The sequence below is a fragment of the Ascidia mentula genome (genome assembly GCF_947561715.1).
Source record: "Ascidia mentula chromosome 3 unlocalized genomic scaffold, kaAscMent1.1 SUPER_3_unloc_8, whole genome shotgun sequence".
NCBI classification, from domain to species: Eukaryota; Metazoa; Chordata; class Ascidiacea; order Phlebobranchia; family Ascidiidae; genus Ascidia; species Ascidia mentula.
In genome coordinates, this window is record NW_028113732.1 from 1 (window position 1) to 26,741 (window position 26,741).

A 26,741-nucleotide genomic window follows, 5' to 3' on the forward strand; every position below is an offset into this window, starting at 1 on the left:
CAGAGGATTAGTAAAAGACGGGGATAGCGCGAACGCAGTCCCCACTAGCAGAAATTGTACGGCCGAGTTACCCACATTTGGGGTAATCGCAAGGGTCAGCTAAGCCTAAGTGCAATGGCTAAGCCTCGCCCTGGGCCCACCGCCGGCCTGATCACGGTGAAGGCCCCCGTCAGGTAAGTATGCTTTGCACAGCTTCTTGAGAGGTAGCATTTTTGTCGTCCGTCCTTGTGTTTGCCGCATTGTGCATTTCACGGCTTGTTTTATCTGGTCTCCGACAAGCACAACAACCAAATGTGCCGTTAAATTAATTGCTCTCCCGTCCTCCCTCTCTACCTCTCTTTCCTTGGCGTGTGCATACAGACGACACACACGCACTCATGGGATGCACCGCTGTTTCGTGCAATTGTTTTGCGAATGATTAACAGATGGTTATTCCCACATGTGTGGGAATGTGGGCCGTGCCTGGAGGTAGTGCAATACCAGGACAACCCGTGGGCAGGTCGAAGCAAGCTCCGGCACCGTGCCCCCTGTCCAAAAATCAGGTTAATACAAAGACATGCAAGCGAATCGCTTGCGTCCCAGGTATTAAACTGAGAAGAACAGATACTACACTTGATCTTAGCTCTAAAGAGCCGAGAAGCGATGCCGCAACATCCACTGAGTCCGCAACGTCCGGAAGAGTCCGTCTCGCATTTGCTGCCAAATTTTATTCCGGTGAAAAATGAAAAAAAAAAAAAATTTCCTGGTTTTTTTCCTACCGTTTTTGGCAGGCCATTCAAATTAGTTTGTTCACCACATGACGTCACAAACGGACCCATGACCCACCTCCCAACCCCCGACACGACTCCTCCTGACCGTAACAGGCGAATCCCCCCCGTAGAAACTTCGTTTCTACCTTACGTTTTGCTCTACATCAGAGGATTAGTAAAAGACGGGGATAGCGCGAACGCAGTCCCCACTAGCAGAAATTGTACGGCCGAGTTACCCACATTTGGGGTAATCGCAAGGGTCAGCTAAGCCTAAGTGCAATGGCTAAGCCTCGCCCTGGGCCCACCGCCGGCCTGATCACGGTGAAGGCCCCCGTCAGGTAAGTATGCTTTGCACAGCTTCTTGAGAGGTAGCATTTTTGTCGTCCGTCCTTGTGTTTGCCGCATTGTGCATTTCACGGCTTGTTTTATCTGGTCTCCGACAAGCACAACAACCAAATGTGCCGTTAAATTAATTGCTCTCCCGTCCTCCCTCTCTACCTCTCTTTCCTTGGCGTGTGCATACAGACGACACACACGCACTCATGGGATGCACCGCTGTTTCGTGCAATTGTTTTGCGAATGATTAACAGATGGTTATTCCCACATGTGTGGGAATGTGGGCCGTGCCTGGAGGTAGTGCAATACCAGGACAACCCGTGGGCAGGTCGAAGCAAGCTCCGGCACCGTGCCCCCTGTCCAAAAATCAGGTTAATACAAAGACATGCAAGCGAATCGCTTGCGTCCCAGGTATTAAACTGAGAAGAACAGATACTACACTTGATCTTAGCTCTAAAGAGCCGAGAAGCGATGCCGCAACATCCACTGAGTCCGCAACGTCCGGAAGAGTCCGTCTCGCATTTGCTGCCAAATTTTATTCCGGTGAAAAATGAAAAAAAAAAAAAAATTTCCTGGTTTTTTTCCTACCGTTTTTGGCAGGCCATTCAAATTAGTTTGTTCACCACATGACGTCACAAACGGACCCATGACCCACCTCCCAACCCCCGACACGACTCCTCCTGACCGTAACAGGCGAATCCCCCCCGTAGAAACTTCGTTTCTACCTTACGTTTTGCTCTACATCAGAGGATTAGTAAAAGACGGGGATAGCGCGAACGCAGTCCCCACTAGCAGAAATTGTACGGCCGAGTTACCCACATTTGGGGTAATCGCAAGGGTCAGCTAAGCCTAAGTGCAATGGCTAAGCCTCGCCCTGGGCCCACCGCCGGCCTGATCACGGTGAAGGCCCCCGTCAGGTAAGTATGCTTTGCACAGCTTCTTGAGAGGTAGCATTTTTGTCGTCCGTCCTTGTGTTTGCCGCATTGTGCATTTCACGGCTTGTTTTATCTGGTCTCCGACAAGCACAACAACCAAATGTGCCGTTAAATTAATTGCTCTCCCGTCCTCCCTCTCTACCTCTCTTTCCTTGGCGTGTGCATACAGACGACACACACGCACTCATGGGATGCACCGCTGTTTCGTGCAATTGTTTTGCGAATGATTAACAGATGGTTATTCCCACATGTGTGGGAATGTGGGCCGTGCCTGGAGGTAGTGCAATACCAGGACAACCCGTGGGCAGGTCGAAGCAAGCTCCGGCACCGTGCCCCCTGTCCAAAAATCAGGTTAATACAAAGACATGCAAGCGAATCGCTTGCGTCCCAGGTATTAAACTGAGAAGAACAGATACTACACTTGATCTTAGCTCTAAAGAGCCGAGAAGCGATGCCGCAACATCCACTGAGTCCGCAACGTCCGGAAGAGTCCGTCTCGCATTTGCTGCCAAATTTTATTCCGGTGAAAAATGAAAAAAAAAAAAAAATTTCCTGGTTTTTTTCCTACCGTTTTTGGCAGGCCATTCAAATTAGTTTGTTCACCACATGACGTCACAAACGGACCCATGACCCACCTCCCAACCCCCGACACGACTCCTCCTGACCGTAACAGGCGAATCCCCCCCGTAGAAACTTCGTTTCTACCTTACGTTTTGCTCTACATCAGAGGATTAGTAAAAGACGGGGATAGCGCGAACGCAGTCCCCACTAGCAGAAATTGTACGGCCGAGTTACCCACATTTGGGGTAATCGCAAGGGTCAGCTAAGCCTAAGTGCAATGGCTAAGCCTCGCCCTGGGCCCACCGCCGGCCTGATCACGGTGAAGGCCCCCGTCAGGTAAGTATGCTTTGCACAGCTTCTTGAGAGGTAGCATTTTTGTCGTCCGTCCTTGTGTTTGCCGCATTGTGCATTTCACGGCTTGTTTTATCTGGTCTCCGACAAGCACAACAACCAAATGTGCCGTTAAATTAATTGCTCTCCCGTCCTCCCTCTCTACCTCTCTTTCCTTGGCGTGTGCATACAGACGACACACACGCACTCATGGGATGCACCGCTGTTTCGTGCAATTGTTTTGCGAATGATTAACAGATGGTTATTCCCACATGTGTGGGAATGTGGGCCGTGCCTGGAGGTAGTGCAATACCAGGACAACCCGTGGGCAGGTCGAAGCAAGCTCCGGCACCGTGCCCCCTGTCCAAAAATCAGGTTAATACAAAGACATGCAAGCGAATCGCTTGCGTCCCAGGTATTAAACTGAGAAGAACAGATACTACACTTGATCTTAGCTCTAAAGAGCCGAGAAGCGATGCCGCAACATCCACTGAGTCCGCAACGTCCGGAAGAGTCCGTCTCGCATTTGCTGCCAAATTTTATTCCGGTGAAAAATGAAAAAAAAAAAAAAATTTCCTGGTTTTTTTCCTACCGTTTTTGGCAGGCCATTCAAATTAGTTTGTTCACCACATGACGTCACAAACGGACCCATGACCCACCTCCCAACCCCCGACACGACTCCTCCTGACCGTAACAGGCGAATCCCCCCCGTAGAAACTTCGTTTCTACCTTACGTTTTGCTCTACATCAGAGGATTAGTAAAAGACGGGGATAGCGCGAACGCAGTCCCCACTAGCAGAAATTGTACGGCCGAGTTACCCACATTTGGGGTAATCGCAAGGGTCAGCTAAGCCTAAGTGCAATGGCTAAGCCTCGCCCTGGGCCCACCGCCGGCCTGATCACGGTGAAGGCCCCCGTCAGGTAAGTATGCTTTGCACAGCTTCTTGAGAGGTAGCATTTTTGTCGTCCGTCCTTGTGTTTGCCGCATTGTGCATTTCACGGCTTGTTTTATCTGGTCTCCGACAAGCACAACAACCAAATGTGCCGTTAAATTAATTGCTCTCCCGTCCTCCCTCTCTACCTCTCTTTCCTTGGCGTGTGCATACAGACGACACACACGCACTCATGGGATGCACCGCTGTTTCGTGCAATTGTTTTGCGAATGATTAACAGATGGTTATTCCCACATGTGTGGGAATGTGGGCCGTGCCTGGAGGTAGTGCAATACCAGGACAACCCGTGGGCAGGTCGAAGCAAGCTCCGGCACCGTGCCCCCTGTCCAAAAATCAGGTTAATACAAAGACATGCAAGCGAATCGCTTGCGTCCCAGGTATTAAACTGAGAAGAACAGATACTACACTTGATCTTAGCTCTAAAGAGCCGAGAAGCGATGCCGCAACATCCACTGAGTCCGCAACGTCCGGAAGAGTCCGTCTCGCATTTGCTGCCAAATTTTATTCCGGTGAAAAATGAAAAAAAAAAAAAAATTTCCTGGTTTTTTTCCTACCGTTTTTGGCAGGCCATTCAAATTAGTTTGTTCACCACATGACGTCACAAACGGACCCATGACCCACCTCCCAACCCCCGACACGACTCCTCCTGACCGTAACAGGCGAATCCCCCCCGTAGAAACTTCGTTTCTACCTTACGTTTTGCTCTACATCAGAGGATTAGTAAAAGACGGGGATAGCGCGAACGCAGTCCCCACTAGCAGAAATTGTACGGCCGAGTTACCCACATTTGGGGTAATCGCAAGGGTCAGCTAAGCCTAAGTGCAATGGCTAAGCCTCGCCCTGGGCCCACCGCCGGCCTGATCACGGTGAAGGCCCCCGTCAGGTAAGTATGCTTTGCACAGCTTCTTGAGAGGTAGCATTTTTGTCGTCCGTCCTTGTGTTTGCCGCATTGTGCATTTCACGGCTTGTTTTATCTGGTCTCCGACAAGCACAACAACCAAATGTGCCGTTAAATTAATTGCTCTCCCGTCCTCCCTCTCTACCTCTCTTTCCTTGGCGTGTGCATACAGACGACACACACGCACTCATGGGATGCACCGCTGTTTCGTGCAATTGTTTTGCGAATGATTAACAGATGGTTATTCCCACATGTGTGGGAATGTGGGCCGTGCCTGGAGGTAGTGCAATACCAGGACAACCCGTGGGCAGGTCGAAGCAAGCTCCGGCACCGTGCCCCCTGTCCAAAAATCAGGTTAATACAAAGACATGCAAGCGAATCGCTTGCGTCCCAGGTATTAAACTGAGAAGAACAGATACTACACTTGATCTTAGCTCTAAAGAGCCGAGAAGCGATGCCGCAACATCCACTGAGTCCGCAACGTCCGGAAGAGTCCGTCTCGCATTTGCTGCCAAATTTTATTCCGGTGAAAAATGAAAAAAAAAAAAAAATTTCCTGGTTTTTTTCCTACCGTTTTTGGCAGGCCATTCAAATTAGTTTGTTCACCACATGACGTCACAAACGGACCCATGACCCACCTCCCAACCCCCGACACGACTCCTCCTGACCGTAACAGGCGAATCCCCCCCGTAGAAACTTCGTTTCTACCTTACGTTTTGCTCTACATCAGAGGATTAGTAAAAGACGGGGATAGCGCGAACGCAGTCCCCACTAGCAGAAATTGTACGGCCGAGTTACCCACATTTGGGGTAATCGCAAGGGTCAGCTAAGCCTAAGTGCAATGGCTAAGCCTCGCCCTGGGCCCACCGCCGGCCTGATCACGGTGAAGGCCCCCGTCAGGTAAGTATGCTTTGCACAGCTTCTTGAGAGGTAGCATTTTTGTCGTCCGTCCTTGTGTTTGCCGCATTGTGCATTTCACGGCTTGTTTTATCTGGTCTCCGACAAGCACAACAACCAAATGTGCCGTTAAATTAATTGCTCTCCCGTCCTCCCTCTCTACCTCTCTTTCCTTGGCGTGTGCATACAGACGACACACACGCACTCATGGGATGCACCGCTGTTTCGTGCAATTGTTTTGCGAATGATTAACAGATGGTTATTCCCACATGTGTGGGAATGTGGGCCGTGCCTGGAGGTAGTGCAATACCAGGACAACCCGTGGGCAGGTCGAAGCAAGCTCCGGCACCGTGCCCCCTGTCCAAAAATCAGGTTAATACAAAGACATGCAAGCGAATCGCTTGCGTCCCAGGTATTAAACTGAGAAGAACAGATACTACACTTGATCTTAGCTCTAAAGAGCCGAGAAGCGATGCCGCAACATCCACTGAGTCCGCAACGTCCGGAAGAGTCCGTCTCGCATTTGCTGCCAAATTTTATTCCGGTGAAAAATGAAAAAAAAAAAAAAATTTCCTGGTTTTTTTCCTACCGTTTTTGGCAGGCCATTCAAATTAGTTTGTTCACCACATGACGTCACAAACGGACCCATGACCCACCTCCCAACCCCCGACACGACTCCTCCTGACCGTAACAGGCGAATCCCCCCCGTAGAAACTTCGTTTCTACCTTACGTTTTGCTCTACATCAGAGGATTAGTAAAAGACGGGGATAGCGCGAACGCAGTCCCCACTAGCAGAAATTGTACGGCCGAGTTACCCACATTTGGGGTAATCGCAAGGGTCAGCTAAGCCTAAGTGCAATGGCTAAGCCTCGCCCTGGGCCCACCGCCGGCCTGATCACGGTGAAGGCCCCCGTCAGGTAAGTATGCTTTGCACAGCTTCTTGAGAGGTAGCATTTTTGTCGTCCGTCCTTGTGTTTGCCGCATTGTGCATTTCACGGCTTGTTTTATCTGGTCTCCGACAAGCACAACAACCAAATGTGCCGTTAAATTAATTGCTCTCCCGTCCTCCCTCTCTACCTCTCTTTCCTTGGCGTGTGCATACAGACGACACACACGCACTCATGGGATGCACCGCTGTTTCGTGCAATTGTTTTGCGAATGATTAACAGATGGTTATTCCCACATGTGTGGGAATGTGGGCCGTGCCTGGAGGTAGTGCAATACCAGGACAACCCGTGGGCAGGTCGAAGCAAGCTCCGGCACCGTGCCCCCTGTCCAAAAATCAGGTTAATACAAAGACATGCAAGCGAATCGCTTGCGTCCCAGGTATTAAACTGAGAAGAACAGATACTACACTTGATCTTAGCTCTAAAGAGCCGAGAAGCGATGCCGCAACATCCACTGAGTCCGCAACGTCCGGAAGAGTCCGTCTCGCATTTGCTGCCAAATTTTATTCCGGTGAGAAAATGAAAAAAAAAAAAAAATTTCCTGGTTTTTTTCCTACCGTTTTTGGCAGGCCATTCAAATTAGTTTGTTCACCACATGACGTCACAAACGGACCCATGACCCACCTCCCAACCCCCGACACGACTCCTCCTGACCGTAACAGGCGAATCCCCCCCGTAGAAACTTCGTTTCTACCTTACGTTTTGCTCTACATCAGAGGATTAGTAAAAGACGGGGATAGCGCGAACGCAGTCCCCACTAGCAGAAATTGTACGGCCGAGTTACCCACATTTGGGGTAATCGCAAGGGTCAGCTAAGCCTAAGTGCAATGGCTAAGCCTCGCCCTGGGCCCACCGCCGGCCTGATCACGGTGAAGGCCCCCGTCAGGTAAGTATGCTTTGCACAGCTTCTTGAGAGGTAGCATTTTTGTCGTCCGTCCTTGTGTTTGCCGCATTGTGCATTTCACGGCTTGTTTTATCTGGTCTCCGACAAGCACAACAACCAAATGTGCCGTTAAATTAATTGCTCTCCCGTCCTCCCTCTCTACCTCTCTTTCCTTGGCGTGTGCATACAGACGACACACACGCACTCATGGGATGCACCGCTGTTTCGTGCAATTGTTTTGCGAATGATTAACAGATGGTTATTCCCACATGTGTGGGAATGTGGGCCGTGCCTGGAGGTAGTGCAATACCAGGACAACCCGTGGGCAGGTCGAAGCAAGCTCCGGCACCGTGCCCCCTGTCCAAAAATCAGGTTAATACAAAGACATGCAAGCGAATCGCTTGCGTCCCAGGTATTAAACTGAGAAGAACAGATACTACACTTGATCTTAGCTCTAAAGAGCCGAGAAGCGATGCCGCAACATCCACTGAGTCCGCAACGTCCGGAAGAGTCCGTCTCGCATTTGCTGCCAAATTTTATTCCGGTGAAAAATGAAAAAAAAAAAAAAATTTCCTGGTTTTTTTCCTACCGTTTTTGGCAGGCCATTCAAATTAGTTTGTTCACCACATGACGTCACAAACGGACCCATGACCCACCTCCCAACCCCCGACACGACTCCTCCTGACCGTAACAGGCGAATCCCCCCCGTAGAAACTTCGTTTCTACCTTACGTTTTGCTCTACATCAGAGGATTAGTAAAAGACGGGGATAGCGCGAACGCAGTCCCCACTAGCAGAAATTGTACGGCCGAGTTACCCACATTTGGGGTAATCGCAAGGGTCAGCTAAGCCTAAGTGCAATGGCTAAGCCTCGCCCTGGGCCCACCGCCGGCCTGATCACGGTGAAGGCCCCCGTCAGGTAAGTATGCTTTGCACAGCTTCTTGAGAGGTAGCATTTTTGTCGTCCGTCCTTGTGTTTGCCGCATTGTGCATTTCACGGCTTGTTTTATCTGGTCTCCGACAAGCACAACAACCAAATGTGCCGTTAAATTAATTGCTCTCCCGTCCTCCCTCTCTACCTCTCTTTCCTTGGCGTGTGCATACAGACGACACACACGCACTCATGGGATGCACCGCTGTTTCGTGCAATTGTTTTGCGAATGATTAACAGATGGTTATTCCCACATGTGTGGGAATGTGGGCCGTGCCTGGAGGTAGTGCAATACCAGGACAACCCGTGGGCAGGTCGAAGCAAGCTCCGGCACCGTGCCCCCTGTCCAAAAATCAGGTTAATACAAAGACATGCAAGCGAATCGCTTGCGTCCCAGGTATTAAACTGAGAAGAACAGATACTACACTTGATCTTAGCTCTAAAGAGCCGAGAAGCGATGCCGCAACATCCACTGAGTCCGCAACGTCCGGAAGAGTCCGTCTCGCATTTGCTGCCAAATTTTATTCCGGTGAAAAATGAAAAAAAAAAAAAAATTTCCTGGTTTTTTTCCTACCGTTTTTGGCAGGCCATTCAAATTAGTTTGTTCACCACATGACGTCACAAACGGACCCATGACCCACCTCCCAACCCCCGACACGACTCCTCCTGACCGTAACAGGCGAATCCCCCCCGTAGAAACTTCGTTTCTACCTTACGTTTTGCTCTACATCAGAGGATTAGTAAAAGACGGGGATAGCGCGAACGCAGTCCCCACTAGCAGAAATTGTACGGCCGAGTTACCCACATTTGGGGTAATCGCAAGGGTCAGCTAAGCCTAAGTGCAATGGCTAAGCCTCGCCCTGGGCCCACCGCCGGCCTGATCACGGTGAAGGCCCCCGTCAGGTAAGTATGCTTTGCACAGCTTCTTGAGAGGTAGCATTTTTGTCGTCCGTCCTTGTGTTTGCCGCATTGTGCATTTCACGGCTTGTTTTATCTGGTCTCCGACAAGCACAACAACCAAATGTGCCGTTAAATTAATTGCTCTCCCGTCCTCCCTCTCTACCTCTCTTTCCTTGGCGTGTGCATACAGACGACACACACGCACTCATGGGATGCACCGCTGTTTCGTGCAATTGTTTTGCGAATGATTAACAGATGGTTATTCCCACATGTGTGGGAATGTGGGCCGTGCCTGGAGGTAGTGCAATACCAGGACAACCCGTGGGCAGGTCGAAGCAAGCTCCGGCACCGTGCCCCCTGTCCAAAAATCAGGTTAATACAAAGACATGCAAGCGAATCGCTTGCGTCCCAGGTATTAAACTGAGAAGAACAGATACTACACTTGATCTTAGCTCTAAAGAGCCGAGAAGCGATGCCGCAACATCCACTGAGTCCGCAACGTCCGGAAGAGTCCGTCTCGCATTTGCTGCCAAATTTTATTCCGGTGAAAAATGAAAAAAAAAAAAAAATTTCCTGGTTTTTTTCCTACCGTTTTTGGCAGGCCATTCAAATTAGTTTGTTCACCACATGACGTCACAAACGGACCCATGACCCACCTCCCAACCCCCGACACGACTCCTCCTGACCGTAACAGGCGAATCCCCCCCGTAGAAACTTCGTTTCTACCTTACGTTTTGCTCTACATCAGAGGATTAGTAAAAGACGGGGATAGCGCGAACGCAGTCCCCACTAGCAGAAATTGTACGGCCGAGTTACCCACATTTGGGGTAATCGCAAGGGTCAGCTAAGCCTAAGTGCAATGGCTAAGCCTCGCCCTGGGCCCACCGCCGGCCTGATCACGGTGAAGGCCCCCGTCAGGTAAGTATGCTTTGCACAGCTTCTTGAGAGGTAGCATTTTTGTCGTCCGTCCTTGTGTTTGCCGCATTGTGCATTTCACGGCTTGTTTTATCTGGTCTCCGACAAGCACAACAACCAAATGTGCCGTTAAATTAATTGCTCTCCCGTCCTCCCTCTCTACCTCTCTTTCCTTGGCGTGTGCATACAGACGACACACACGCACTCATGGGATGCACCGCTGTTTCGTGCAATTGTTTTGCGAATGATTAACAGATGGTTATTCCCACATGTGTGGGAATGTGGGCCGTGCCTGGAGGTAGTGCAATACCAGGACAACCCGTGGGCAGGTCGAAGCAAGCTCCGGCACCGTGCCCCCTGTCCAAAAATCAGGTTAATACAAAGACATGCAAGCGAATCGCTTGCGTCCCAGGTATTAAACTGAGAAGAACAGATACTACACTTGATCTTAGCTCTAAAGAGCCGAGAAGCGATGCCGCAACATCCACTGAGTCCGCAACGTCCGGAAGAGTCCGTCTCGCATTTGCTGCCAAATTTTATTCCGGTGAAAAATGAAAAAAAAAAAAAAATTTCCTGGTTTTTTTCCTACCGTTTTTGGCAGGCCATTCAAATTAGTTTGTTCACCACATGACGTCACAAACGGACCCATGACCCACCTCCCAACCCCCGACACGACTCCTCCTGACCGTAACAGGCGAATCCCCCCCGTAGAAACTTCGTTTCTACCTTACGTTTTGCTCTACATCAGAGGATTAGTAAAAGACGGGGATAGCGCGAACGCAGTCCCCACTAGCAGAAATTGTACGGCCGAGTTACCCACATTTGGGGTAATCGCAAGGGTCAGCTAAGCCTAAGTGCAATGGCTAAGCCTCGCCCTGGGCCCACCGCCGGCCTGATCACGGTGAAGGCCCCCGTCAGGTAAGTATGCTTTGCACAGCTTCTTGAGAGGTAGCATTTTTGTCGTCCGTCCTTGTGTTTGCCGCATTGTGCATTTCACGGCTTGTTTTATCTGGTCTCCGACAAGCACAACAACCAAATGTGCCGTTAAATTAATTGCTCTCCCGTCCTCCCTCTCTACCTCTCTTTCCTTGGCGTGTGCATACAGACGACACACACGCACTCATGGGATGCACCGCTGTTTCGTGCAATTGTTTTGCGAATGATTAACAGATGGTTATTCCCACATGTGTGGGAATGTGGGCCGTGCCTGGAGGTAGTGCAATACCAGGACAACCCGTGGGCAGGTCGAAGCAAGCTCCGGCACCGTGCCCCCTGTCCAAAAATCAGGTTAATACAAAGACATGCAAGCGAATCGCTTGCGTCCCAGGTATTAAACTGAGAAGAACAGATACTACACTTGATCTTAGCTCTAAAGAGCCGAGAAGCGATGCCGCAACATCCACTGAGTCCGCAACGTCCGGAAGAGTCCGTCTCGCATTTGCTGCCAAATTTTATTCCGGTGAAAAATGAAAAAAAAAAAAAAATTTCCTGGTTTTTTTCCTACCGTTTTTGGCAGGCCATTCAAATTAGTTTGTTCACCACATGACGTCACAAACGGACCCATGACCCACCTCCCAACCCCCGACACGACTCCTCCTGACCGTAACAGGCGAATCCCCCCCGTAGAAACTTCGTTTCTACCTTACGTTTTGCTCTACATCAGAGGATTAGTAAAAGACGGGGATAGCGCGAACGCAGTCCCCACTAGCAGAAATTGTACGGCCGAGTTACCCACATTTGGGGTAATCGCAAGGGTCAGCTAAGCCTAAGTGCAATGGCTAAGCCTCGCCCTGGGCCCACCGCCGGCCTGATCACGGTGAAGGCCCCCGTCAGGTAAGTATGCTTTGCACAGCTTCTTGAGAGGTAGCATTTTTGTCGTCCGTCCTTGTGTTTGCCGCATTGTGCATTTCACGGCTTGTTTTATCTGGTCTCCGACAAGCACAACAACCAAATGTGCCGTTAAATTAATTGCTCTCCCGTCCTCCCTCTCTACCTCTCTTTCCTTGGCGTGTGCATACAGACGACACACACGCACTCATGGGATGCACCGCTGTTTCGTGCAATTGTTTTGCGAATGATTAACAGATGGTTATTCCCACATGTGTGGGAATGTGGGCCGTGCCTGGAGGTAGTGCAATACCAGGACAACCCGTGGGCAGGTCGAAGCAAGCTCCGGCACCGTGCCCCCTGTCCAAAAATCAGGTTAATACAAAGACATGCAAGCGAATCGCTTGCGTCCCAGGTATTAAACTGAGAAGAACAGATACTACACTTGATCTTAGCTCTAAAGAGCCGAGAAGCGATGCCGCAACATCCACTGAGTCCGCAACGTCCGGAAGAGTCCGTCTCGCATTTGCTGCCAAATTTTATTCCGGTGAAAAATGAAAAAAAAAAAAAAATTTCCTGGTTTTTTTCCTACCGTTTTTGGCAGGCCATTCAAATTAGTTTGTTCACCACATGACGTCACAAACGGACCCATGACCCACCTCCCAACCCCCGACACGACTCCTCCTGACCGTAACAGGCGAATCCCCCCCGTAGAAACTTCGTTTCTACCTTACGTTTTGCTCTACATCAGAGGATTAGTAAAAGACGGGGATAGCGCGAACGCAGTCCCCACTAGCAGAAATTGTACGGCCGAGTTACCCACATTTGGGGTAATCGCAAGGGTCAGCTAAGCCTAAGTGCAATGGCTAAGCCTCGCCCTGGGCCCACCGCCGGCCTGATCACGGTGAAGGCCCCCGTCAGGTAAGTATGCTTTGCACAGCTTCTTGAGAGGTAGCATTTTTGTCGTCCGTCCTTGTGTTTGCCGCATTGTGCATTTCACGGCTTGTTTTATCTGGTCTCCGACAAGCACAACAACCAAATGTGCCGTTAAATTAATTGCTCTCCCGTCCTCCCTCTCTACCTCTCTTTCCTTGGCGTGTGCATACAGACGACACACACGCACTCATGGGATGCACCGCTGTTTCGTGCAATTGTTTTGCGAATGATTAACAGATGGTTATTCCCACATGTGTGGGAATGTGGGCCGTGCCTGGAGGTAGTGCAATACCAGGACAACCCGTGGGCAGGTCGAAGCAAGCTCCGGCACCGTGCCCCCTGTCCAAAAATCAGGTTAATACAAAGACATGCAAGCGAATCGCTTGCGTCCCAGGTATTAAACTGAGAAGAACAGATACTACACTTGATCTTAGCTCTAAAGAGCCGAGAAGCGATGCCGCAACATCCACTGAGTCCGCAACGTCCGGAAGAGTCCGTCTCGCATTTGCTGCCAAATTTTATTCCGGTGAAAAATGAAAAAAAAAAAAAAATTTCCTGGTTTTTTTCCTACCGTTTTTGGCAGGCCATTCAAATTAGTTTGTTCACCACATGACGTCACAAACGGACCCATGACCCACCTCCCAACCCCCGACACGACTCCTCCTGACCGTAACAGGCGAATCCCCCCCGTAGAAACTTCGTTTCTACCTTACGTTTTGCTCTACATCAGAGGATTAGTAAAAGACGGGGATAGCGCGAACGCAGTCCCCACTAGCAGAAATTGTACGGCCGAGTTACCCACATTTGGGGTAATCGCAAGGGTCAGCTAAGCCTAAGTGCAATGGCTAAGCCTCGCCCTGGGCCCACCGCCGGCCTGATCACGGTGAAGGCCCCCGTCAGGTAAGTATGCTTTGCACAGCTTCTTGAGAGGTAGCATTTTTGTCGTCCGTCCTTGTGTTTGCCGCATTGTGCATTTCACGGCTTGTTTTATCTGGTCTCCGACAAGCACAACAACCAAATGTGCCGTTAAATTAATTGCTCTCCCGTCCTCCCTCTCTACCTCTCTTTCCTTGGCGTGTGCATACAGACGACACACACGCACTCATGGGATGCACCGCTGTTTCGTGCAATTGTTTTGCGAATGATTAACAGATGGTTATTCCCACATGTGTGGGAATGTGGGCCGTGCCTGGAGGTAGTGCAATACCAGGACAACCCGTGGGCAGGTCGAAGCAAGCTCCGGCACCGTGCCCCCTGTCCAAAAATCAGGTTAATACAAAGACATGCAAGCGAATCGCTTGCGTCCCAGGTATTAAACTGAGAAGAACAGATACTACACTTGATCTTAGCTCTAAAGAGCCGAGAAGCGATGCCGCAACATCCACTGAGTCCGCAACGTCCGGAAGAGTCCGTCTCGCATTTGCTGCCAAATTTTATTCCGGTGAAAAATGAAAAAAAAAAAAAAATTTCCTGGTTTTTTTCCTACCGTTTTTGGCAGGCCATTCAAATTAGTTTGTTCACCACATGACGTCACAAACGGACCCATGACCCACCTCCCAACCCCCGACACGACTCCTCCTGACCGTAACAGGCGAATCCCCCCCGTAGAAACTTCGTTTCTACCTTACGTTTTGCTCTACATCAGAGGATTAGTAAAAGACGGGGATAGCGCGAACGCAGTCCCCACTAGCAGAAATTGTACGGCCGAGTTACCCACATTTGGGGTAATCGCAAGGGTCAGCTAAGCCTAAGTGCAATGGCTAAGCCTCGCCCTGGGCCCACCGCCGGCCTGATCACGGTGAAGGCCCCCGTCAGGTAAGTATGCTTTGCACAGCTTCTTGAGAGGTAGCATTTTTGTCGTCCGTCCTTGTGTTTGCCGCATTGTGCATTTCACGGCTTGTTTTATCTGGTCTCCGACAAGCACAACAACCAAATGTGCCGTTAAATTAATTGCTCTCCCGTCCTCCCTCTCTACCTCTCTTTCCTTGGCGTGTGCATACAGACGACACACACGCACTCATGGGATGCACCGCTGTTTCGTGCAATTGTTTTGCGAATGATTAACAGATGGTTATTCCCACATGTGTGGGAATGTGGGCCGTGCCTGGAGGTAGTGCAATACCAGGACAACCCGTGGGCAGGTCGAAGCAAGCTCCGGCACCGTGCCCCCTGTCCAAAAATCAGGTTAATACAAAGACATGCAAGCGAATCGCTTGCGTCCCAGGTATTAAACTGAGAAGAACAGATACTACACTTGATCTTAGCTCTAAAGAGCCGAGAAGCGATGCCGCAACATCCACTGAGTCCGCAACGTCCGGAAGAGTCCGTCTCGCATTTGCTGCCAAATTTTATTCCGGTGAAAAATGAAAAAAAAAAAAAAATTTCCTGGTTTTTTTCCTACCGTTTTTGGCAGGCCATTCAAATTAGTTTGTTCACCACATGACGTCACAAACGGACCCATGACCCACCTCCCAACCCCCGACACGACTCCTCCTGACCGTAACAGGCGAATCCCCCCCGTAGAAACTTCGTTTCTACCTTACGTTTTGCTCTACATCAGAGGATTAGTAAAAGACGGGGATAGCGCGAACGCAGTCCCCACTAGCAGAAATTGTACGGCCGAGTTACCCACATTTGGGGTAATCGCAAGGGTCAGCTAAGCCTAAGTGCAATGGCTAAGCCTCGCCCTGGGCCCACCGCCGGCCTGATCACGGTGAAGGCCCCCGTCAGGTAAGTATGCTTTGCACAGCTTCTTGAGAGGTAGCATTTTTGTCGTCCGTCCTTGTGTTTGCCGCATTGTGCATTTCACGGCTTGTTTTATCTGGTCTCCGACAAGCACAACAACCAAATGTGCCGTTAAATTAATTGCTCTCCCGTCCTCCCTCTCTACCTCTCTTTCCTTGGCGTGTGCATACAGACGACACACACGCACTCATGGGATGCACCGCTGTTTCGTGCAATTGTTTTGCGAATGATTAACAGATGGTTATTCCCACATGTGTGGGAATGTGGGCCGTGCCTGGAGGTAGTGCAATACCAGGACAACCCGTGGGCAGGTCGAAGCAAGCTCCGGCACCGTGCCCCCTGTCCAAAAATCAGGTTAATACAAAGACATGCAAGCGAATCGCTTGCGTCCCAGGTATTAAACTGAGAAGAACAGATACTACACTTGATCTTAGCTCTAAAGAGCCGAGAAGCGATGCCGCAACATCCACTGAGTCCGCAACGTCCGGAAGAGTCCGTCTCGCATTTGCTGCCAAATTTTATTCCGGTGAAAAATGAAAAAAAAAAAAAAATTTCCTGGTTTTTTTCCTACCGTTTTTGGCAGGCCATTCAAATTAGTTTGTTCACCACATGACGTCACAAACGGACCCATGACCCACCTCCCAACCCCCGACACGACTCCTCCTGACCGTAACAGGCGAATCCCCCCCGTAGAAACTTCGTTTCTACCTTACGTTTTGCTCTACATCAGAGGATTAGTAAAAGACGGGGATAGCGCGAACGCAGTCCCCACTAGCAGAAATTGTACGGCCGAGTTACCCACATTTGGGGTAATCGCAAGGGTCAGCTAAGCCTAAGTGCAATGGCTAAGCCTCGCCCTGGGCCCACCGCCGGCCTGATCACGGTGAAGGCCCCCGTCAGGTAAGTATGCTTTGCACAGCTTCTTGAGAGGTAGCATTTTTGTCGTCCGTCCTTGTGTTTGCCGCATTGTGCATTTCACGGCTTGTTTTATCTGGTCTCCGACAAGCACAACAACCAAATGTGCCGTTAAATTAATTGCTCTCCCGTCCTCCCTCTCTACCTCTCTTTCCTTGGCGTGTGCATACAGACGACACACACGCACTCATGGGATGCACCGCTGTTTCGTGCAATTGTTTTGCGAATGATTAACAGATGGTTATTCCCACATGTGTGGGAATGTGGGCCGTGCCTGGAGGTAGTGCAATACCAGGACAACCCGTGGGCAGGTCGAAGCAAGCTCCGGCACCGTGCCCCCTGTCCAAAAATCAGGTTAATACAAAGACATGCAAGCGAATCGCTTGCGTCCCAGGTATTAAACTGAGAAGAACAGATACTACACTTGATCTTAGCTCTAAAGAGCCGAGAAGCGATGCCGCAACATCCACTGAGTCCGCAACGTCCGGAAGAGTCCGTCTCGCATTTGCTGCCAAATTTTATTCCGGTGAAAAATGAAAAAAAAAAAAAAATTTCCTGGTTTTTTTCCTACCGTTTTTGGCAGGCCATTCAAATTAGTTTGTTCACCACATGACGTCACAAACGGACCCATGACCCACCTCCCAACCCCCGACACGACTCCTCCTGACCGTAACAGGCGAATCCCCCCCGTAGAAACTTCGTTTCTACCTTACGTTTTGCTCTACATCAGAGGATTAGTAAAAGACGGGGATAGCGCGAACGCAGTCCCCACTAGCAGAAATTGTACGGCCGAGTTACCCACATTTGGGGTAATCGCAAGGGTCAGCTAAGCCTAAGTGCAATGGCTAAGCCTCGCCCTGGGCCCACCGCCGGCCTGATCACGGTGAAGGCCCCCGTCAGGTAAGTATGCTTTGCACAGCTTCTTGAGAGGTAGCATTTTTGTCGTCCGTCCTTGTGTTTGCCGCATTGTGCATTTCACGGCTTGTTTTATCTGGTCTCCGACAAGCACAACAACCAAATGTGCCGTTAAATTAATTGCTCTCCCGTCCTCCCTCTCTACCTCTCTTTCCTTGGCGTGTGCATACAGACGACACACACGCACTCATGGGATGCACCGCTGTTTCGTGCAATTGTTTTGCGAATGATTAACAGATGGTTATTCCCACATGTGTGGGAATGTGGGCCGTGCCTGGAGGTAGTGCAATACCAGGACAACCCGTGGGCAGGTCGAAGCAAGCTCCGGCACCGTGCCCCCTGTCCAAAAATCAGGTTAATACAAAGACATGCAAGCGAATCGCTTGCGTCCCAGGTATTAAACTGAGAAGAACAGATACTACACTTGATCTTAGCTCTAAAGAGCCGAGAAGCGATGCCGCAACATCCACTGAGTCCGCAACGTCCGGAAGAGTCCGTCTCGCATTTGCTGCCAAATTTTATTCCGGTGAAAAATGAAAAAAAAAAAAAAATTTCCTGGTTTTTTTCCTACCGTTTTTGGCAGGCCATTCAAATTAGTTTGTTCACCACATGACGTCACAAACGGACCCATGACCCACCTCCCAACCCCCGACACGACTCCTCCTGACCGTAACAGGCGAATCCCCCCCGTAGAAACTTCGTTTCTACCTTACGTTTTGCTCTACATCAGAGGATTAGTAAAAGACGGGGATAGCGCGAACGCAGTCCCCACTAGCAGAAATTGTACGGCCGAGTTACCCACATTTGGGGTAATCGCAAGGGTCAGCTAAGCCTAAGTGCAATGGCTAAGCCTCGCCCTGGGCCCACCGCCGGCCTGATCACGGTGAAGGCCCCCGTCAGGTAAGTATGCTTTGCACAGCTTCTTGAGAGGTAGCATTTTTGTCGTCCGTCCTTGTGTTTGCCGCATTGTGCATTTCACGGCTTGTTTTATCTGGTCTCCGACAAGCACAACAACCAAATGTGCCGTTAAATTAATTGCTCTCCCGTCCTCCCTCTCTACCTCTCTTTCCTTGGCGTGTGCATACAGACGACACACACGCACTCATGGGATGCACCGCTGTTTCGTGCAATTGTTTTGCGAATGATTAACAGATGGTTATTCCCACATGTGTGGGAATGTGGGCCGTGCCTGGAGGTAGTGCAATACCAGGACAACCCGTGGGCAGGTCGAAGCAAGCTCCGGCACCGTGCCCCCTGTCCAAAAATCAGGTTAATACAAAGACATGCAAGCGAATCGCTTGCGTCCCAGGTATTAAACTGAGAAGAACAGATACTACACTTGATCTTAGCTCTAAAGAGCCGAGAAGCGATGCCGCAACATCCACTGAGTCCGCAACGTCCGGAAGAGTCCGTCTCGCATTTGCTGCCAAATTTTATTCCGGTGAAAAATGAAAAAAAAAAAAAAATTTCCTGGTTTTTTTCCTACCGTTTTTGGCAGGCCATTCAAATTAGTTTGTTCACCACATGACGTCACAAACGGACCCATGACCCACCTCCCAACCCCCGACACGACTCCTCCTGACCGTAACAGGCGAATCCCCCCCGTAGAAACTTCGTTTCTACCTTACGTTTTGCTCTACATCAGAGGATTAGTAAAAGACGGGGATAGCGCGAACGCAGTCCCCACTAGCAGAAATTGTACGGCCGAGTTACCCACATTTGGGGTAATCGCAAGGGTCAGCTAAGCCTAAGTGCAATGGCTAAGCCTCGCCCTGGGCCCACCGCCGGCCTGATCACGGTGAAGGCCCCCGTCAGGTAAGTATGCTTTGCACAGCTTCTTGAGAGGTAGCATTTTTGTCGTCCGTCCTTGTGTTTGCCGCATTGTGCATTTCACGGCTTGTTTTATCTGGTCTCCGACAAGCACAACAACCAAATGTGCCGTTAAATTAATTGCTCTCCCGTCCTCCCTCTCTACCTCTCTTTCCTTGGCGTGTGCATACAGACGACACACACGCACTCATGGGATGCACCGCTGTTTCGTGCAATTGTTTTGCGAATGATTAACAGATGGTTATTCCCACATGTGTGGGAATGTGGGCCGTGCCTGGAGGTAGTGCAATACCAGGACAACCCGTGGGCAGGTCGAAGCAAGCTCCGGCACCGTGCCCCCTGTCCAAAAATCAGGTTAATACAAAGACATGCAAGCGAATCGCTTGCGTCCCAGGTATTAAACTGAGAAGAACAGATACTACACTTGATCTTAGCTCTAAAGAGCCGAGAAGCGATGCCGCAACATCCACTGAGTCCGCAACGTCCGGAAGAGTCCGTCTCGCATTTGCTGCCAAATTTTATTCCGTGTGAAAAATGAAAAAAAAAAAAAAATTTCCTGGTTTTTTTCCTACCGTTTTTGGCAGGCCATTCAAATTAGTTTGTTCACCACATGACGTCACAAACGGACCCATGACCCACCTCCCAACCCCCGACACGACTCCTCCTGACCGTAACAGGCGAATCCCCCCCGTAGAAACTTCGTTTCTACCTTACGTTTTGCTCTACATCAGAGGATTAGTAAAAGACGGGGATAGCGCGAACGCAGTCCCCACTAGCAGAAATTGTACGGCCGAGTTACCCACATTTGGGGTAATCGCAAGGGTCAGCTAAGCCTAAGTGCAATGGCTAAGCCTCGCCCTGGGCCCACCGCCGGCCTGATCACGGTGAAGGCCCCCGTCAGGTAAGTATGCTTTGCACAGCTTCTTGAGAGGTAGCATTTTTGTCGTCCGTCCTTGTGTTTGCCGCATTGTGCATTTCACGGCTTGTTTTATCTGGTCTCCGACAAGCACAACAACCAAATGTGCCGTTAAATTAATTGCTCTCCCGTCCTCCCTCTCTACCTCTCTTTCCTTGGCGTGTGCATACAGACGACACACACGCACTCATGGGATGCACCGCTGTTTCGTGCAATTGTTTTGCGAATGATTAACAGATGGTTATTCCCACATGTGTGGGAATGTGGGCCGTGCCTGGAGGTAGTGCAATACCAGGACAACCCGTGGGCAGGTCGAAGCAAGCTCCGGCACCGTGCCCCCTGTCCAAAAATCAGGTTAATACAAAGACATGCAAGCGAATCGCTTGCGTCCCAGGTATTAAACTGAGAAGAACAGATACTACACTTGATCTTAGCTCTAAAGAGCCGAGAAGCGATGCCGCAACATCCACTGAGTCCGCAACGTCCGGAAGAGTCCGTCTCGCATTTGCTGCCAAATTTTATTCCGGTGAAAAATGAAAAAAAAAAAAAAATTTCCTGGTTTTTTTCCTACCGTTTTTGGCAGGCCATTCAAATTAGTTTGTTCACCACATGACGTCACAAACGGACCCATGACCCACCTCCCAACCCCCGACACGACTCCTCCTGACCGTAACAGGCGAATCCCCCCCGTAGAAACTTCGTTTCTACCTTACGTTTTGCTCTACATCAGAGGATTAGTAAAAGACGGGGATAGCGCGAACGCAGTCCCCACTAGCAGAAATTGTACGGCCGAGTTACCCACATTTGGGGTAATCGCAAGGGTCAGCTAAGCCTAAGTGCAATGGCTAAGCCTCGCCCTGGGCCCACCGCCGGCCTGATCACGGTGAAGGCCCCCGTCAGGTAAGTATGCTTTGCACAGCTTCTTGAGAGGTAGCATTTTTGTCGTCCGTCCTTGTGTTTGCCGCATTGTGCATTTCACGGCTTGTTTTATCTGGTCTCCGACAAGCACAACAACCAAATGTGCCGTTAAATTAATTGCTCTCCCGTCCTCCCTCTCTACCTCTCTTTCCTTGGCGTGTGCATACAGACGACACACACGCACTCATGGGATGCACCGCTGTTTCGTGCAATTGTTTTGCGAATGATTAACAGATGGTTATTCCCACATGTGTGGGAATGTGGGCCGTGCCTGGAGGTAGTGCAATACCAGGACAACCCGTGGGCAGGTCGAAGCAAGCTCCGGCACCGTGCCCCCTGTCCAAAAATCAGGTTAATACAAAGACATGCAAGCGAATCGCTTGCGTCCCAGGTATTAAACTGAGAAGAACAGATACTACACTTGATCTTAGCTCTAAAGAGCCGAGAAGCGATGCCGCAACATCCACTGAGTCCGCAACGTCCGGAAGAGTCCGTCTCGCATTTGCTGCCAAATTTTATTCCGGTGAAAAATGAAAAAAAAAAAAAAATTTCCTGGTTTTTTTCCTACCGTTTTTGGCAGGCCATTCAAATTAGTTTGTTCACCACATGACGTCACAAACGGACCCATGACCCACCTCCCAACCCCCGACACGACTCCTCCTGACCGTAACAGGCGAATCCCCCCCGTAGAAACTTCGTTTCTACCTTACGTTTTGCTCTACATCAGAGGATTAGTAAAAGACGGGGATAGCGCGAACGCAGTCCCCACTAGCAGAAATTGTACGGCCGAGTTACCCACATTTGGGGTAATCGCAAGGGTCAGCTAAGCCTAAGTGCAATGGCTAAGCCTCGCCCTGGGCCCACCGCCGGCCTGATCACGGTGAAGGCCCCCGTCAGGTAAGTATGCTTTGCACAGCTTCTTGAGAGGTAGCATTTTTGTCGTCCGTCCTTGTGTTTGCCGCATTGTGCATTTCACGGCTTGTTTTATCTGGTCTCCGACAAGCACAACAACCAAATGTGCCGTTAAATTAATTGCTCTCCCGTCCTCCCTCTCTACCTCTCTTTCCTTGGCGTGTGCATACAGACGACACACACGCACTCATGGGATGCACCGCTGTTTCGTGCAATTGTTTTGCGAATGATTAACAGATGGTTATTCCCACATGTGTGGGAATGTGGGCCGTGCCTGGAGGTAGTGCAATACCAGGACAACCCGTGGGCAGGTCGAAGCAAGCTCCGGCACCGTGCCCCCTGTCCAAAAATCAGGTTAATACAAAGACATGCAAGCGAATCGCTTGCGTCCCAGGTATTAAACTGAGAAGAACAGATACTACACTTGATCTTAGCTCTAAAGAGCCGAGAAGCGATGCCGCAACATCCACTGAGTCCGCAACGTCCGGAAGAGTCCGTCTCGCATTTGCTGCCAAATTTTATTCCGGTGAAAAATGAAAAAAAAAAAAAAATTTCCTGGTTTTTTTCCTACCGTTTTTGGCAGGCCATTCAAATTAGTTTGTTCACCACATGACGTCACAAACGGACCCATGACCCACCTCCCAACCCCCGACACGACTCCTCCTGACCGTAACAGGCGAATCCCCCCCGTAGAAACTTCGTTTCTACCTTACGTTTTGCTCTACATCAGAGGATTAGTAAAAGACGGGGATAGCGCGAACGCAGTCCCCACTAGCAGAAATTGTACGGCCGAGTTACCCACATTTGGGGTAATCGCAAGGGTCAGCTAAGCCTAAGTGCAATGGCTAAGCCTCGCCCTGGGCCCACCGCCGGCCTGATCACGGTGAAGGCCCCCGTCAGGTAAGTATGCTTTGCACAGCTTCTTGAGAGGTAGCATTTTTGTCGTCCGTCCTTGTGTTTGCCGCATTGTGCATTTCACGGCTTGTTTTATCTGGTCTCCGACAAGCACAACAACCAAATGTGCCGTTAAATTAATTGCTCTCCCGTCCTCCCTCTCTACCTCTCTTTCCTTGGCGTGTGCATACAGACGACACACACGCACTCATGGGATGCACCGCTGTTTCGTGCAATTGTTTTGCGAATGATTAACAGATGGTTATTCCCACATGTGTGGGAATGTGGGCCGTGCCTGGAGGTAGTGCAATACCAGGACAACCCGTGGGCAGGTCGAAGCAAGCTCCGGCACCGTGCCCCCTGTCCAAAAATCAGGTTAATACAAAGACATGCAAGCGAATCGCTTGCGTCCCAGGTATTAAACTGAGAAGAACAGATACTACACTTGATCTTAGCTCTAAAGAGCCGAGAAGCGATGCCGCAACATCCACTGAGTCCGCAACGTCCGGAAGAGTCCGTCTCGCATTTGCTGCCAAATTTTATTCCGGTGAAAAATGAAAAAAAAAAAAAAATTTCCTGGTTTTTTTCCTACCGTTTTTGGCAGGCCATTCAAATTAGTTTGTTCACCACATGACGTCACAAACGGACCCATGACCCACCTCCCAACCCCCGACACGACTCCTCCTGACCGTAACAGGCGAATCCCCCCCGTAGAAACTTCGTTTCTACCTTACGTTTTGCTCTACATCAGAGGATTAGTAAAAGACGGGGATAGCGCGAACGCAGTCCCCACTAGCAGAAATTGTACGGCCGAGTTACCCACATTTGGGGTAATCGCAAGGGTCAGCTAAGCCTAAGTGCAATGGCTAAGCCTCGCCCTGGGCCCACCGCCGGCCTGATCACGGTGAAGGCCCCCGTCAGGTAAGTATGCTTTGCACAGCTTCTTGAGAGGTAGCATTTTTGTCGTCCGTCCTTGTGTTTGCCGCATTGTGCATTTCACGGCTTGTTTTATCTGGTCTCCGACAAGCACAACAACCAAATGTGCCGTTAAATTAATTGCTCTCCCGTCCTCCCTCTCTACCTCTCTTTCCTTGGCGTGTGCATACAGACGACACACACGCACTCATGGGATGCACCGCTGTTTCGTGCAATTGTTTTGCGAATGATTAACAGATGGTTATTCCCACATGTGTGGGAATGTGGGCCGTGCCTGGAGGTAGTGCAATACCAGGACAACCCGTGGGCAGGTCGAAGCAAGCTCCGGCACCGTGCCCCCTGTCCAAAAATCAGGTTAATACAAAGACATGCAAGCGAATCGCTTGCGTCCCAGGTATTAAACTGAGAAGAACAGATACTACACTTGATCTTAGCTCTAAAGAGCCGAGAAGCGATGCCGCAACATCCACTGAGTCCGCAACGTCCGGAAGAGTCCGTCTCGCATTTGCTGCCAAATTTTATTCCGGTGAAAAATGAAAAAAAAAAAAAAATTTCCTGGTTTTTTTCCTACCGTTTTTGGCAGGCCATTCAAATTAGTTTGTTCACCACATGACGTCACAAACGGACCCATGACCCACCTCCCAACCCCCGACACGACTCCTCCTGACCGTAACAGGCGAATCCCCCCCGTAGAAACTTCGTTTCTACCTTACGTTTTGCTCTACATCAGAGGATTAGTAAAAGACGGGGATAGCGCGAACGCAGTCCCCACTAGCAGAAATTGTACGGCCGAGTTACCCACATTTGGGGTAATCGCAAGGGTCAGCTAAGCCTAAGTGCAATGGCTAAGCCTCGCCCTGGGCCCACCGCCGGCCTGATCACGGTGAAGGCCCCCGTCAGGTAAGTATGCTTTGCACAGCTTCTTGAGAGGTAGCATTTTTGTCGTCCGTCCTTGTGTTTGCCGCATTGTGCATTTCACGGCTTGTTTTATCTGGTCTCCGACAAGCACAACAACCAAATGTGCCGTTAAATTAATTGCTCTCCCGTCCTCCCTCTCTACCTCTCTTTCCTTGGCGTGTGCATACAGACGACACACACGCACTCATGGGATGCACCGCTGTTTCGTGCAATTGTTTTGCGAATGATTAACAGATGGTTATTCCCACATGTGTGGGAATGTGGGCCGTGCCTGGAGGTAGTGCAATACCAGGACAACCCGTGGGCAGGTCGAAGCAAGCTCCGGCACCGTGCCCCCTGTCCAAAAATCAGGTTAATACAAAGACATGCAAGCGAATCGCTTGCGTCCCAGGTATTAAACTGAGAAGAACAGATACTACACTTGATCTTAGCTCTAAAGAGCCGAGAAGCGATGCCGCAACATCCACTGAGTCCGCAACGTCCGGAAGAGTCCGTCTCGCATTTGCTGCCAAATTTTATTCCGGTGAAAAATGAAAAAAAAAAAAAAAATTTCCTGGTTTTTTTCCTACCGTTTTTGGCAGGCCATTCAAATTAGTTTGTTCACCACATGACGTCACAAACGGACCCATGACCCACCTCCCAACCCCCGACACGACTCCTCCTGACCGTAACAGGCGAATCCCCCCCGTAGAAACTTCGTTTCTACCTTACGTTTTGCTCTACATCAGAGGATTAGTAAAAGACGGGGATAGCGCGAACGCAGTCCCCACTAGCAGAAATTGTACGGCCGAGTTACCCACATTTGGGGTAATCGCAAGGGTCAGCTAAGCCTAAGTGCAATGGCTAAGCCTCGCCCTGGGCCCACCGCCGGCCTGATCACGGTGAAGGCCCCCGTCAGGTAAGTATGCTTTGCACAGCTTCTTGAGAGGTAGCATTTTTGTCGTCCGTCCTTGTGTTTGCCGCATTGTGCATTTCACGGCTTGTTTTATCTGGTCTCCGACAAGCACAACAACCAAATGTGCCGTTAAATTAATTGCTCTCCCGTCCTCCCTCTCTACCTCTCTTTCCTTGGCGTGTGCATACAGACGACACACACGCACTCATGGGATGCACCGCTGTTTCGTGCAATTGTTTTGCGAATGATTAACAGATGGTTATTCCCACATGTGTGGGAATGTGGGCCGTGCCTGGAGGTAGTGCAATACCAGGACAACCCGTGGGCAGGTCGAAGCAAGCTCCGGCACCGTGCCCCCTGTCCAAAAATCAGGTTAATACAAAGACATGCAAGCGAATCGCTTGCGTCCCAGGTATTAAACTGAGAAGAACAGATACTACACTTGATCTTAGCTCTAAAGAGCCGAGAAGCGATGCCGCAACATCCACTGAGTCCGCAACGTCCGGAAGAGTCCGTCTCGCATTTGCTGCCAAATTTTATTCCGGTGAAAAATGAAAAAAAAAAAAAAAATTTCCTGGTTTTTTTCCTACCGTTTTTGGCAGGCCATTCAAATTAGTTTGTTCACCACATGACGTCACAAACGGACCCATGACCCACCTCCCAACCCCCGACACGACTCCTCCTGACCGTAACAGGCGAATCCCCCCCGTAGAAACTTCGTTTCTACCTTACGTTTTGCTCTACATCAGAGGATTAGTAAAAGACGGGGATAGCGCGAACGCAGTCCCCACTAGCAGAAATTGTACGGCCGAGTTACCCACATTTGGGGTAATCGCAAGGGTCAGCTAAGCCTAAGTGCAATGGCTAAGCCTCGCCCTGGGCCCACCGCCGGCCTGATCACGGTGAAGGCCCCCGTCAGGTAAGTATGCTTTGCACAGCTTCTTGAGAG

General features: G+C 50.2%; 59 non-coding genes across 59 annotated transcripts; all 59 read right to left on the reverse strand.

The window, feature by feature from the left end:
• Positions 1 to 17: 17 nt before the first annotated feature.
• On the reverse strand, positions 18 to 181 carry LOC145917573 (U1 spliceosomal RNA). The gene has a single exon (XR_014405605.1). It is a non-coding gene; the product is annotated as a U1 spliceosomal RNA (small nuclear RNA).
• A 265-nt stretch (positions 182 to 446) lies between these two features.
• On the reverse strand, positions 447 to 644 carry LOC145917613 (U2 spliceosomal RNA). The gene has a single exon (XR_014405642.1). It is a non-coding gene; the product is annotated as a U2 spliceosomal RNA (small nuclear RNA).
• A 287-nt stretch (positions 645 to 931) lies between these two features.
• Positions 932 to 1,095, reverse strand: LOC145917595 (U1 spliceosomal RNA). The gene has a single exon (XR_014405625.1). It is a non-coding gene; the product is annotated as a U1 spliceosomal RNA (small nuclear RNA).
• Positions 1,096 to 1,360: 265 nt separating this feature from the next.
• On the reverse strand, positions 1,361 to 1,558 carry LOC145917614 (U2 spliceosomal RNA). Its single transcript, XR_014405643.1, has one exon. It is a non-coding gene; the product is annotated as a U2 spliceosomal RNA (small nuclear RNA).
• A 288-nt stretch (positions 1,559 to 1,846) lies between these two features.
• On the reverse strand, positions 1,847 to 2,010 carry LOC145917607 (U1 spliceosomal RNA). The gene has a single exon (XR_014405636.1). It is a non-coding gene; the product is annotated as a U1 spliceosomal RNA (small nuclear RNA).
• Positions 2,011 to 2,275: 265 nt separating this feature from the next.
• LOC145917616 (U2 spliceosomal RNA) lies at positions 2,276 to 2,473 on the reverse strand. Its single transcript, XR_014405644.1, has one exon. It is a non-coding gene; the product is annotated as a U2 spliceosomal RNA (small nuclear RNA).
• Positions 2,474 to 2,761: 288 nt separating this feature from the next.
• LOC145917619 (U1 spliceosomal RNA) lies at positions 2,762 to 2,925 on the reverse strand. Its single transcript, XR_014405647.1, has one exon. It is a non-coding gene; the product is annotated as a U1 spliceosomal RNA (small nuclear RNA).
• Positions 2,926 to 3,190: 265 nt separating this feature from the next.
• LOC145917617 (U2 spliceosomal RNA) lies at positions 3,191 to 3,388 on the reverse strand. The gene has a single exon (XR_014405645.1). It is a non-coding gene; the product is annotated as a U2 spliceosomal RNA (small nuclear RNA).
• Positions 3,389 to 3,676: 288 nt separating this feature from the next.
• Positions 3,677 to 3,840, reverse strand: LOC145917630 (U1 spliceosomal RNA). Its single transcript, XR_014405658.1, has one exon. It is a non-coding gene; the product is annotated as a U1 spliceosomal RNA (small nuclear RNA).
• Positions 3,841 to 4,105: 265 nt separating this feature from the next.
• Positions 4,106 to 4,303, reverse strand: LOC145917618 (U2 spliceosomal RNA). The gene has a single exon (XR_014405646.1). It is a non-coding gene; the product is annotated as a U2 spliceosomal RNA (small nuclear RNA).
• A 288-nt stretch (positions 4,304 to 4,591) lies between these two features.
• LOC145917579 (U1 spliceosomal RNA) lies at positions 4,592 to 4,755 on the reverse strand. The gene has a single exon (XR_014405611.1). It is a non-coding gene; the product is annotated as a U1 spliceosomal RNA (small nuclear RNA).
• A 265-nt stretch (positions 4,756 to 5,020) lies between these two features.
• On the reverse strand, positions 5,021 to 5,218 carry LOC145917620 (U2 spliceosomal RNA). Its single transcript, XR_014405648.1, has one exon. It is a non-coding gene; the product is annotated as a U2 spliceosomal RNA (small nuclear RNA).
• A 288-nt stretch (positions 5,219 to 5,506) lies between these two features.
• Positions 5,507 to 5,670, reverse strand: LOC145917585 (U1 spliceosomal RNA). The gene has a single exon (XR_014405616.1). It is a non-coding gene; the product is annotated as a U1 spliceosomal RNA (small nuclear RNA).
• A 265-nt stretch (positions 5,671 to 5,935) lies between these two features.
• Positions 5,936 to 6,133, reverse strand: LOC145917621 (U2 spliceosomal RNA). The gene has a single exon (XR_014405649.1). It is a non-coding gene; the product is annotated as a U2 spliceosomal RNA (small nuclear RNA).
• Positions 6,134 to 6,421: 288 nt separating this feature from the next.
• LOC145917586 (U1 spliceosomal RNA) lies at positions 6,422 to 6,585 on the reverse strand. The gene has a single exon (XR_014405617.1). It is a non-coding gene; the product is annotated as a U1 spliceosomal RNA (small nuclear RNA).
• A 265-nt stretch (positions 6,586 to 6,850) lies between these two features.
• LOC145917622 (U2 spliceosomal RNA) lies at positions 6,851 to 7,048 on the reverse strand. The gene has a single exon (XR_014405650.1). It is a non-coding gene; the product is annotated as a U2 spliceosomal RNA (small nuclear RNA).
• Positions 7,049 to 7,337: 289 nt separating this feature from the next.
• On the reverse strand, positions 7,338 to 7,501 carry LOC145917587 (U1 spliceosomal RNA). The gene has a single exon (XR_014405618.1). It is a non-coding gene; the product is annotated as a U1 spliceosomal RNA (small nuclear RNA).
• Positions 7,502 to 7,766: 265 nt separating this feature from the next.
• LOC145917623 (U2 spliceosomal RNA) lies at positions 7,767 to 7,964 on the reverse strand. The gene has a single exon (XR_014405651.1). It is a non-coding gene; the product is annotated as a U2 spliceosomal RNA (small nuclear RNA).
• Positions 7,965 to 8,252: 288 nt separating this feature from the next.
• On the reverse strand, positions 8,253 to 8,416 carry LOC145917588 (U1 spliceosomal RNA). Its single transcript, XR_014405619.1, has one exon. It is a non-coding gene; the product is annotated as a U1 spliceosomal RNA (small nuclear RNA).
• Positions 8,417 to 8,681: 265 nt separating this feature from the next.
• LOC145917624 (U2 spliceosomal RNA) lies at positions 8,682 to 8,879 on the reverse strand. The gene has a single exon (XR_014405652.1). It is a non-coding gene; the product is annotated as a U2 spliceosomal RNA (small nuclear RNA).
• A 288-nt stretch (positions 8,880 to 9,167) lies between these two features.
• Positions 9,168 to 9,331, reverse strand: LOC145917589 (U1 spliceosomal RNA). Its single transcript, XR_014405620.1, has one exon. It is a non-coding gene; the product is annotated as a U1 spliceosomal RNA (small nuclear RNA).
• A 265-nt stretch (positions 9,332 to 9,596) lies between these two features.
• On the reverse strand, positions 9,597 to 9,794 carry LOC145917625 (U2 spliceosomal RNA). Its single transcript, XR_014405653.1, has one exon. It is a non-coding gene; the product is annotated as a U2 spliceosomal RNA (small nuclear RNA).
• A 288-nt stretch (positions 9,795 to 10,082) lies between these two features.
• On the reverse strand, positions 10,083 to 10,246 carry LOC145917590 (U1 spliceosomal RNA). The gene has a single exon (XR_014405621.1). It is a non-coding gene; the product is annotated as a U1 spliceosomal RNA (small nuclear RNA).
• A 265-nt stretch (positions 10,247 to 10,511) lies between these two features.
• LOC145917626 (U2 spliceosomal RNA) lies at positions 10,512 to 10,709 on the reverse strand. Its single transcript, XR_014405654.1, has one exon. It is a non-coding gene; the product is annotated as a U2 spliceosomal RNA (small nuclear RNA).
• Positions 10,710 to 10,997: 288 nt separating this feature from the next.
• LOC145917591 (U1 spliceosomal RNA) lies at positions 10,998 to 11,161 on the reverse strand. The gene has a single exon (XR_014405622.1). It is a non-coding gene; the product is annotated as a U1 spliceosomal RNA (small nuclear RNA).
• Positions 11,162 to 11,426: 265 nt separating this feature from the next.
• On the reverse strand, positions 11,427 to 11,624 carry LOC145917627 (U2 spliceosomal RNA). The gene has a single exon (XR_014405655.1). It is a non-coding gene; the product is annotated as a U2 spliceosomal RNA (small nuclear RNA).
• Positions 11,625 to 11,912: 288 nt separating this feature from the next.
• LOC145917592 (U1 spliceosomal RNA) lies at positions 11,913 to 12,076 on the reverse strand. Its single transcript, XR_014405623.1, has one exon. It is a non-coding gene; the product is annotated as a U1 spliceosomal RNA (small nuclear RNA).
• A 265-nt stretch (positions 12,077 to 12,341) lies between these two features.
• On the reverse strand, positions 12,342 to 12,539 carry LOC145917628 (U2 spliceosomal RNA). Its single transcript, XR_014405656.1, has one exon. It is a non-coding gene; the product is annotated as a U2 spliceosomal RNA (small nuclear RNA).
• A 288-nt stretch (positions 12,540 to 12,827) lies between these two features.
• LOC145917594 (U1 spliceosomal RNA) lies at positions 12,828 to 12,991 on the reverse strand. The gene has a single exon (XR_014405624.1). It is a non-coding gene; the product is annotated as a U1 spliceosomal RNA (small nuclear RNA).
• Positions 12,992 to 13,256: 265 nt separating this feature from the next.
• LOC145917629 (U2 spliceosomal RNA) lies at positions 13,257 to 13,454 on the reverse strand. The gene has a single exon (XR_014405657.1). It is a non-coding gene; the product is annotated as a U2 spliceosomal RNA (small nuclear RNA).
• A 288-nt stretch (positions 13,455 to 13,742) lies between these two features.
• On the reverse strand, positions 13,743 to 13,906 carry LOC145917596 (U1 spliceosomal RNA). The gene has a single exon (XR_014405626.1). It is a non-coding gene; the product is annotated as a U1 spliceosomal RNA (small nuclear RNA).
• A 265-nt stretch (positions 13,907 to 14,171) lies between these two features.
• LOC145917632 (U2 spliceosomal RNA) lies at positions 14,172 to 14,369 on the reverse strand. Its single transcript, XR_014405659.1, has one exon. It is a non-coding gene; the product is annotated as a U2 spliceosomal RNA (small nuclear RNA).
• Positions 14,370 to 14,657: 288 nt separating this feature from the next.
• On the reverse strand, positions 14,658 to 14,821 carry LOC145917597 (U1 spliceosomal RNA). The gene has a single exon (XR_014405627.1). It is a non-coding gene; the product is annotated as a U1 spliceosomal RNA (small nuclear RNA).
• A 265-nt stretch (positions 14,822 to 15,086) lies between these two features.
• On the reverse strand, positions 15,087 to 15,284 carry LOC145917633 (U2 spliceosomal RNA). Its single transcript, XR_014405660.1, has one exon. It is a non-coding gene; the product is annotated as a U2 spliceosomal RNA (small nuclear RNA).
• A 288-nt stretch (positions 15,285 to 15,572) lies between these two features.
• Positions 15,573 to 15,736, reverse strand: LOC145917598 (U1 spliceosomal RNA). The gene has a single exon (XR_014405628.1). It is a non-coding gene; the product is annotated as a U1 spliceosomal RNA (small nuclear RNA).
• A 265-nt stretch (positions 15,737 to 16,001) lies between these two features.
• LOC145917634 (U2 spliceosomal RNA) lies at positions 16,002 to 16,199 on the reverse strand. The gene has a single exon (XR_014405661.1). It is a non-coding gene; the product is annotated as a U2 spliceosomal RNA (small nuclear RNA).
• A 288-nt stretch (positions 16,200 to 16,487) lies between these two features.
• LOC145917600 (U1 spliceosomal RNA) lies at positions 16,488 to 16,651 on the reverse strand. The gene has a single exon (XR_014405629.1). It is a non-coding gene; the product is annotated as a U1 spliceosomal RNA (small nuclear RNA).
• A 265-nt stretch (positions 16,652 to 16,916) lies between these two features.
• LOC145917635 (U2 spliceosomal RNA) lies at positions 16,917 to 17,114 on the reverse strand. Its single transcript, XR_014405662.1, has one exon. It is a non-coding gene; the product is annotated as a U2 spliceosomal RNA (small nuclear RNA).
• A 288-nt stretch (positions 17,115 to 17,402) lies between these two features.
• Positions 17,403 to 17,566, reverse strand: LOC145917601 (U1 spliceosomal RNA). Its single transcript, XR_014405630.1, has one exon. It is a non-coding gene; the product is annotated as a U1 spliceosomal RNA (small nuclear RNA).
• Positions 17,567 to 17,831: 265 nt separating this feature from the next.
• Positions 17,832 to 18,029, reverse strand: LOC145917636 (U2 spliceosomal RNA). The gene has a single exon (XR_014405663.1). It is a non-coding gene; the product is annotated as a U2 spliceosomal RNA (small nuclear RNA).
• A 288-nt stretch (positions 18,030 to 18,317) lies between these two features.
• Positions 18,318 to 18,481, reverse strand: LOC145917602 (U1 spliceosomal RNA). Its single transcript, XR_014405631.1, has one exon. It is a non-coding gene; the product is annotated as a U1 spliceosomal RNA (small nuclear RNA).
• Positions 18,482 to 18,746: 265 nt separating this feature from the next.
• On the reverse strand, positions 18,747 to 18,944 carry LOC145917574 (U2 spliceosomal RNA). Its single transcript, XR_014405606.1, has one exon. It is a non-coding gene; the product is annotated as a U2 spliceosomal RNA (small nuclear RNA).
• A 288-nt stretch (positions 18,945 to 19,232) lies between these two features.
• Positions 19,233 to 19,396, reverse strand: LOC145917603 (U1 spliceosomal RNA). The gene has a single exon (XR_014405632.1). It is a non-coding gene; the product is annotated as a U1 spliceosomal RNA (small nuclear RNA).
• Positions 19,397 to 19,661: 265 nt separating this feature from the next.
• Positions 19,662 to 19,859, reverse strand: LOC145917575 (U2 spliceosomal RNA). Its single transcript, XR_014405607.1, has one exon. It is a non-coding gene; the product is annotated as a U2 spliceosomal RNA (small nuclear RNA).
• A 289-nt stretch (positions 19,860 to 20,148) lies between these two features.
• LOC145917604 (U1 spliceosomal RNA) lies at positions 20,149 to 20,312 on the reverse strand. The gene has a single exon (XR_014405633.1). It is a non-coding gene; the product is annotated as a U1 spliceosomal RNA (small nuclear RNA).
• Positions 20,313 to 20,577: 265 nt separating this feature from the next.
• Positions 20,578 to 20,775, reverse strand: LOC145917576 (U2 spliceosomal RNA). Its single transcript, XR_014405608.1, has one exon. It is a non-coding gene; the product is annotated as a U2 spliceosomal RNA (small nuclear RNA).
• A 288-nt stretch (positions 20,776 to 21,063) lies between these two features.
• Positions 21,064 to 21,227, reverse strand: LOC145917605 (U1 spliceosomal RNA). Its single transcript, XR_014405634.1, has one exon. It is a non-coding gene; the product is annotated as a U1 spliceosomal RNA (small nuclear RNA).
• Positions 21,228 to 21,492: 265 nt separating this feature from the next.
• Positions 21,493 to 21,690, reverse strand: LOC145917577 (U2 spliceosomal RNA). The gene has a single exon (XR_014405609.1). It is a non-coding gene; the product is annotated as a U2 spliceosomal RNA (small nuclear RNA).
• Positions 21,691 to 21,978: 288 nt separating this feature from the next.
• LOC145917606 (U1 spliceosomal RNA) lies at positions 21,979 to 22,142 on the reverse strand. The gene has a single exon (XR_014405635.1). It is a non-coding gene; the product is annotated as a U1 spliceosomal RNA (small nuclear RNA).
• A 265-nt stretch (positions 22,143 to 22,407) lies between these two features.
• LOC145917578 (U2 spliceosomal RNA) lies at positions 22,408 to 22,605 on the reverse strand. The gene has a single exon (XR_014405610.1). It is a non-coding gene; the product is annotated as a U2 spliceosomal RNA (small nuclear RNA).
• Positions 22,606 to 22,893: 288 nt separating this feature from the next.
• Positions 22,894 to 23,057, reverse strand: LOC145917608 (U1 spliceosomal RNA). The gene has a single exon (XR_014405637.1). It is a non-coding gene; the product is annotated as a U1 spliceosomal RNA (small nuclear RNA).
• Positions 23,058 to 23,322: 265 nt separating this feature from the next.
• LOC145917580 (U2 spliceosomal RNA) lies at positions 23,323 to 23,520 on the reverse strand. The gene has a single exon (XR_014405612.1). It is a non-coding gene; the product is annotated as a U2 spliceosomal RNA (small nuclear RNA).
• Positions 23,521 to 23,808: 288 nt separating this feature from the next.
• LOC145917609 (U1 spliceosomal RNA) lies at positions 23,809 to 23,972 on the reverse strand. Its single transcript, XR_014405638.1, has one exon. It is a non-coding gene; the product is annotated as a U1 spliceosomal RNA (small nuclear RNA).
• Positions 23,973 to 24,237: 265 nt separating this feature from the next.
• Positions 24,238 to 24,435, reverse strand: LOC145917581 (U2 spliceosomal RNA). Its single transcript, XR_014405613.1, has one exon. It is a non-coding gene; the product is annotated as a U2 spliceosomal RNA (small nuclear RNA).
• A 288-nt stretch (positions 24,436 to 24,723) lies between these two features.
• LOC145917610 (U1 spliceosomal RNA) lies at positions 24,724 to 24,887 on the reverse strand. Its single transcript, XR_014405639.1, has one exon. It is a non-coding gene; the product is annotated as a U1 spliceosomal RNA (small nuclear RNA).
• Positions 24,888 to 25,152: 265 nt separating this feature from the next.
• LOC145917583 (U2 spliceosomal RNA) lies at positions 25,153 to 25,350 on the reverse strand. Its single transcript, XR_014405614.1, has one exon. It is a non-coding gene; the product is annotated as a U2 spliceosomal RNA (small nuclear RNA).
• Positions 25,351 to 25,639: 289 nt separating this feature from the next.
• On the reverse strand, positions 25,640 to 25,803 carry LOC145917611 (U1 spliceosomal RNA). Its single transcript, XR_014405640.1, has one exon. It is a non-coding gene; the product is annotated as a U1 spliceosomal RNA (small nuclear RNA).
• Positions 25,804 to 26,068: 265 nt separating this feature from the next.
• LOC145917584 (U2 spliceosomal RNA) lies at positions 26,069 to 26,266 on the reverse strand. The gene has a single exon (XR_014405615.1). It is a non-coding gene; the product is annotated as a U2 spliceosomal RNA (small nuclear RNA).
• Positions 26,267 to 26,555: 289 nt separating this feature from the next.
• On the reverse strand, positions 26,556 to 26,719 carry LOC145917612 (U1 spliceosomal RNA). Its single transcript, XR_014405641.1, has one exon. It is a non-coding gene; the product is annotated as a U1 spliceosomal RNA (small nuclear RNA).
• Between the last annotated feature and the right edge of the window lie 22 nt (positions 26,720 to 26,741).